We start from the raw sequence: 7,455 nt of genomic DNA, 5'->3' as shown, positions 1-7,455 counted from the left end.
TCATACTCCATTTCTTTTCACTTTTAAGCTTCGCAGGAATGGGCAGACGAATGTTGAGGGACATGGGAATTACTATATTGGACTGGACTGTACCCTTCTATCTATACTTTGTGCTTGAACTTTGAAATTTCATTATAATATAAATGAAATCATTTGTGACATTTGAATTGTAATGGGTTGATTCTAACTATCTAATGTGCCTGAGTTTGAGGATGGTTTCAAACTGGTTCAAAAAAGTCTTCCACTATATTTAAAAAAAAAGAATTTCCCTAGTCGAGGAGAGGCATTATACCATCCTTGACCCCTTATCTCTCTCCCCTATGTAGCGGTTGGGTAGGGGGCTGACGATGAGGCGAAAGACATGCTCTCTCTTTCTCTCTCTTTTCCCTTTCTTTTTCATTCTTCTTCTCTTATTAGGTTTTTTTTTTCTTTGATTTTCTTTGATTAGTTTTCTTCATTGATTAAGGTGTTTTTCTTTAATTTTTATTGATTAGGGATTTGAATGAAATATCTTTAATTACGGGTTTTCTTTGATTTAATTAGGGTATTTTTTTATTTTCTTTGATTAGAGGTTTGAATCAAATATTTTAATTAGGTTTTTGATATTTAATTTTATTAATGTTTTTTATTTAATTTTCTTTAATTATGGTTTTGAATCTAATTTCTTTAATAGGGCTTATTATATTTAATTTGATTAGGGTTATTTTTCTTTGATCTTCTTTGATTAGAGTTTTAATTAGTTTTTTATATTTAATTTTACAATTTATTCATAGTTTCTTTGATTTTATGTTTTATTTTTTTGTAGTTTAGGGATTTTGTTTTATTTATGATTTACTTTCTTAAATTTTAAGATTTTATGATTTATTTGTGGTTTTTGTATTTGTATATAAAAAATATGAATTTTTAAATTATCCAAAATTTAAACATTTTTTTTCGTACTTGGAGCTAGTTTGAGATTCATATTTGGAGCTAAAATCCATAAATTTTTTGATAAACTTTCATAATTAGATCCAATATAATATCGATTAAAGCATTTATATATAAAAAACATCAATTCTTATTTTTTTAAATTACCCAAATTTTAAATATTTTTAATTTTTAGATTCAATTCAAGATCCATATATGGAGCTAAAATTCATAATAAACATGTTAAAAAACTCGTATAGTTGGACAAATCGAGTGGTACGATTCGAAACAAAGTTATTTAACCATTATCCGCTATCTGCACAGCACAAAAATCAAACGTTGGACACAAGGAATACAACTTCTTGTCTACCCAAAACAAATACTTAGCTTATACTGTTATTACACAACAGACTGTAGGTTATGTTCTATTGTTCCGTTCAATCCTAGATGCACCATCAAACACACCCCTATGGTTCAAATAGCTTACAAGCCACACTCCAACCCAAAGAGAACCACCGCTGCTGTTTGCGCTCCATGCGCTCAACACAATCATCAGACACGGGAAACTCTTAGAACATGGCCTCGCGCATGTCCAACATGACACCTAGCCATGTTCCACCCCTTCTCCTGGAACAACAATGTCTGAAACCAAAATCTGAAAAAATTAAAGAAGACACCTGGAACAAAAACTCTACTTGCCTACGACAGCTTTGCGCACGACCAACCAACCGGGGCTCTGCTTGTCTGGTAGGAGCAGCTAGTGCACGTCACCTTCTGTTGGGATGTTGCAAGTTCAAATCCCTATGGAACTTGGGTCTGCCTAACCCCTTGCCTTTCACAAAAAAAAAAAAATTTGCGCCCGAACAGGAGTGTCTAGACAGGACTATGTCCTGTCCGTGCAATCAAACGACAGACTGATTTTAATATTAGGCCGCACTAAGGTTCGTGAAAAGATTAGGTGCAATATGATTGCACAAGTATTTGTGCATTGAGCACCTGATCACTCTCCATCTTGGGTACAAGGGCCTGTCAGGTGTGGGACCAAGACCTGATGGATGGTGATGGGGTTGCTTAATGCATAAATTTTTGTGCAATAATATTGCACCCGATCCGGACTCCTAAGGTTCCCGATTTCCCGCGTTGTTTGAGTAGGAAAGATGAATTCCGTGAAATGCGTTTCTCTTTTTGGGCGGTCATCCAAACTACTCTCTCTCTCTCTGCGCCACTCATGATTCTCCGCCAACATCACAAGGGTCTCATCTTGATCTTCACTAGACCAGAGTTCTCCCTTCCTTCCTACCACTCTTCAGTTTCCCCAATCTCTCTACAATCCATCCCTCATTACCAACAACACAACCAAGAAGAAGATGTGATAGAATCATCAACCCAAAAGAAAGAAGGAGAAGAAGAAGAAGACCAACGAAGCCACAACCGAGCCCATCGTAAGCCCAGGCTCTCCCGCACCATCTCCCATCTCATCAACAGCCGACCATGGTCCCCCAACCTCGAGCTCTCTCTCCACCCTCTCACCCCCTCCCTCTCCCCCACCACCGTCGTTGAGGTCCTCGAGCGCGTCCACCCCTCCTCCAAATCCCTCCAATTCTTCAAATGGGTGCACGAGCAGAAGGGCTTTACTCACTCGGACAGGACCTACTTCAGGATGATCGAGATCCTCGGCCGCACCAGGAACCTCAACGCGGCTCGCAACCTCCTCATGGGGATGCCAACCCACGGGATCGAGTGGGAGGATCGCTTCTTCAACAGCCTGATGCGCAGCTACGCCGCCGCCGGCCTCTTCCAGGAGTCCCTCAAGCTCTTTCGGAAGATGAAGGATCTCGGGGTCCCTCCTTCCGTCTACACCTTCAACACCATCTTCTCAATTCTCCTCCGCCGCGGCCGCACCAACATGGTCCGCGGCCTCTTCGACGAGATGCTCCGCTCCGGCGTCGCTCCCGACGTCTTCACCTTCAACATCCTCATCAGGGGCTTCTGCCTGAACTGCATGGTCGATGAGGGGTTCAGGCTCTTCAACGAGATGGTGAAGCAGGGGTGCGCTCCTGATATGGTTACTTACAACACCCTCATGGATGGGCTCTGCCGATCCGGGAAGGTCGCGAACGCCCATAATTTGATGAGGGCGATGAAGAGGAAGGGAGGGGAGTTGGTCCCCGATGTGATTTCCTATACCACATTGATCAGGGCCTACTGTGAGAAGCAATCAATAGGCGATGCATTGGACCTGTTTGATGAAATGACAGAGCAGGGATTGAAGCCCAGTGAGATAACATACAATACCCTGATTCAGGGCCTCTGCGAGGCGAGGAAGATGGATAAGATCAAAGAAATCTTGAAGGATGTTATGGATAGTGACAGTTTCAAGCCTGATACTTGCACTTTCAATACTCTGATAAATGCACATTGCAATGGGGGAAAGTTGGATGAAGCATTGGTTATATTTAGTAAGCTCTCAGAGTTAGGTGTCGAGCCCGACTCGGCGTCGTATAGTGTCCTTATCAGGAATCTGTGCTTTAGAGGTGAATTTGAGAAGGCAGAGGCGCTTGTCGATGAGGTGATTGAGAACGGGGTCCTTCTCCGGCGCATCGGTTGCGTGCCACTGGTTGCTTCTTATAACCAAGTACTGGAATATTTGTGTGCAAATGGGAAGACAGAGAAGGCGGAGAAGTTGTTTAGGCAGTTACTCAAGAGGGGTACTCAGGATCCTTGCGCTTTCAGGATATTGATAATCGGACAGTGCAAGGAAGGTAGACCTGAAGCAGGGTATGAGCTTTTGGTGCTGATGTTGAGGAGGGACTTTGTACCTGATCTGGAGACTTACAGTTCTGTGATTGATTGGTTTATGCAGAAGGCTGATCCAGTTTCTGCTCATAAGACTCTTGAGAAGATGTTGAAGAGTGGACATGTTCCTAGGACTTCCATCCTCCATCAGATTTGTAGTTCTCTTGTCGCAGCGGGTAATATTTCTGATGCAGCTTCTGTTATGAGGACGATGATTGAGAAGAGAATTCGCCAGAATATCAGTCTGTCAACAGATGTCGTGACTGGCCTTTTTGCGAATGGTCATGTGAACGATGCCATTGAAGTTGTTCGAGCGCTATATGATAATGGCTACTATGTAAAGTTGGAAAATGTTCTTGATTTGCTTATCCAGACTAGTAGATTTGTGGAGGCGCAGGGAATGTTAATGTTTGGTTTGAAGCATGACCATGAATTTGATAGAGGGGTTTATGGCACAGTTATTACTGGTCTCTGCAAATTTAATAGAGCTGAAGAAGCATTCTCTCTGTTCTATGAAATAATTGAGAAGGGAGAGCGGCCGAGCATGGCTTCGATGAAGCATTTGGCAATTGCACTTGAAATAGAGGGGAAATCAAATGAAGCAGATTTTGTTTCCAAGCGCATGGTGAGCAGTCCAGTGGCAAGTAGAGACCATAAGTACCTTTAATATGGCTTCTTCAAAGATCTACTGCTTTAAGAGTTTTGTTCAAAGGGAGTATGTGCAGAATGTTGGGTATCACTTGGCTGAAAGTATTCTTATCCTAACCATGAATTCATTGCTGCACTATTGTTTCTTTAGTGAAGTGCTGCACACTGGATATTTATTGTTACTTTTCAGTCCATACCACCTCTGAACATTCTTAAGGTGAGTTATTGGCCTCTTCTTTATTTGATTAATTATGAAAATATCAGTTCTCAGGTTTCTTTTTTATTAGTGTCGTTTGAACTCTTCTGTACTGGTTAAGCCCTGTATCATATTTCTATCATTGGCATTTCCCATTCCACAGGAATGTTCATATAGGTGGTTAGGCACCCCTAAATGTGTTGTATCAAGATCAATCCAAACCAGGCCCAAGGGGTTTCTTGTAGTGGAAGGGGGCTTGGCCACTAGATAGGTGGTTAGGCTTCCATTCTCATGAGCATCAGCTCCTTGCATTAATGAGGGCTAGGGCAAGACGAGTTTAAACTGTCGGGACAACGAGGCTTAGCTAGTGTGACTAGGACTCTGATTCCAAGGGTGGTTTCCCCATCTTTCATGAAAAAAAGAATCAATCCGAATCAAACATCTATCGTTTGGCCAACGATTTAGGTGTATCGGATACTCAAGTGTATCAATCTGAATTGACTAAAAAATAATTAATAAAAGATTGTGTCAATCAGAACATGACAAGTTTTAAAACTATTAAAATAATATTAAAAATTAATTTTAAGTTAGTTTTTACATTTATTAAAAAATAGCCGATTCAGGTCAGTATCATATCCATTTTCTGGCTATACACGTATCGGCCGAAACAGACCGATTAGCACAAATACTGACAACATTGATCCAAACCGAAAGTGCGACTACACAACCCTTATTCAGATTCACAGTATTCGGATCTGGATAAATGGATCTGGATCTGATGAGGACATGCTCAAATCACATTACTTTATCAGGGCTTTGGCTGGGATTAAAGTAAGATACGATCGGGATCAGAAAACCTTTACCAAACCGGAATTAATGAAAACCCAATCCGTCTTGATTTAACGATGGGCGGTGGTTTACAAATATTTGCAGCAGAAGCAAAAGATTTGCATGCAGGCACATATATTAACCGTCTGTTCGTGTTTGGTGTACTTGTAAAACAGATGGTTTGTCAATGTCGCCTGGTCATTGACCTCTTTGGTTGTTGCTTGTGGATCCCCACAAACCCACTTCTTCTTTTTCTTCTTCTTCTTCCTCTCTCTCTCTCTCTCTGGTTTTGTCACCATCTTCAAAACTGAACGTTGGGTACAAATGGCTTAGTAGTTCTGAAATCTAAGCCAGAAAGAAGAGAACACCATCTTCAAAAGCTAACCATTTTGTGTAGGAATGGAATGAGAAAGAGGGCGTATCTACCAAGAAGGTAGGCTAATTAAGTTATGGTGGATGTGAACATGTTAGGGGTGGTGCTTTTGGTGGTCTTCCCCTCCATCTTTCTCTTCTGCACAGCCCAAGTGTTATTGATCATATGGAGGTGTAGGAGGAGGAAGGCGAAGGCCAACGGCTCCAAAGCTTCGGAGATGGTGGTGGTGGTGGAGCCCACCGAGATGGAGCAGGATGTGGACCTGGTGAGGGTCCATGGATTGTTGGGGGGTCCATCGAGGGTCCTCTTCACGATTCATGAGGACAGCAGCAGAGAGGTGGACACCGACTCGGAGGTCAGCGAGTCGAAAGGGAGGAGCTATCGGAGTCTCGGGTTCTGCGACCTCTCTCCCGCCGAGACGCCACTCTTCTTCACGCCCCTCTCCTCCCCCTCCTCTAATTCCGACACTGGAAGCGCCTGGCTGGAGATGGCCTGATGGGGGTGACCAAACAACGATTCAGAGATCAAGCCCTCATTGTGGTATTGCCAGTTGAGTTATGGAGGAAAAAAAATTCCTGTACATCTTACAATATAGTTACTGTCTTAAAAATTTTGGAGTCTTGCTTTTCTAGAAGCTTGCTTCACAAGAAGGCCGGAGCAGGTGCAACCCCATTGCACAAATAGGCAGGGTGGGGGCAGGGGACAAGGTCTCCACTCCCGTTCCCTCCCAAAATCATACCTTCCATTCCCACACTGGTTTTGATTTTAACCACCATCCCCGTTTCATGTCCTCCATCCCCGATTCAAACGGGGCGATGTGGGGCTGGGCAGAGCCTTGTTTCTCCTCGATCCACTGCCATCTCTAAAGAAGGATTGCAGACGGAGCGGGGTGGGGGAAGCGTAAGTCCATCCCTGCCTTCATTCCCACATGGGTTTTGATTTTAACCTCCATTCCCGCCTCCATTCTAGTTTCATGTCCTGCATCCCCGATCCAAACAGGGCAAGGCGGGGCGGGCCCCATTTTCCCCCTGTCCAGGGCCATCCCTATGCACAAATGCAATGTGCCGCTACACCTAATCACCCTTCAGAGAGATGTGATCACGTGATATCCAGAATCACCATTGGATCCACCGCCCAACCTATTGGGTGAAGGGCCGGATGCCAAATTCTCCATTTAAAAGAATTTTGTGATATTTGGCATTTGGTACAACAAACAACAACAACAACTACGCCTTCATCCCAAAACAATTGGGGTCAGCGATATGAACCAAAAAAGAAATTCATTTTGGGTCTTCCACATGAATCCTTTTCCTCCAATCATTTCTATCCAACGCCATGTCCTCGGTGAGGTTCAAAGCATTCATATCCTTTCCTATCATCTCCATCCAAGTCTTCCTAGGCCTACCCCGACCTCTTTTAACTAATATATTTTCCCATTTCTCCAACCTTCTAACTGGAGCATCATTAGGCCTTTGCCGAATATGTCCAAACCACCGTAAACGATTCTCTCGCATCTTATTTTCAATGGGTGCAACACCTACCTTCTTACGTATCTCTTCGTTCCGAATCTTATCTTTTATTGTATTTCCACACATCCATCTAAGCATCCGCATCTCAGCTACACTCATTTTTTGAATATGATGTCTCTTGGCAGCCCAACATTCCGTACCATATAGTAAAGCGGGTCTAATAGTCGTCCTATAAAACT

The 7,455-nt window shown here is 42.9% G+C and overlaps 1 pseudogene; it reads left to right on the top strand.

Annotated features, from left to right (window-relative positions):
- The first annotated feature begins 2,134 nt into the window (after positions 1-2,134).
- On the top strand, positions 2,135-4,631 carry LOC149836245 (pentatricopeptide repeat-containing protein At1g02060, chloroplastic pseudogene; annotated as a pseudogene).
- Positions 4,632-7,455: the final 2,824 nt, after the last annotated feature.

This window comes from Nuphar pumila, chromosome 6 (assembly GCF_984573655.1).
Source record: "Nuphar pumila chromosome 6, dmNupPumi1.hap1.1, whole genome shotgun sequence".
Classification (NCBI taxonomy): Eukaryota; Viridiplantae; Streptophyta; class Magnoliopsida; order Nymphaeales; family Nymphaeaceae; genus Nuphar; species Nuphar pumila.
Note: the sequence above shows the minus strand (reverse complement) of the source record. Positions and strands in the feature narration are given on the sequence as shown.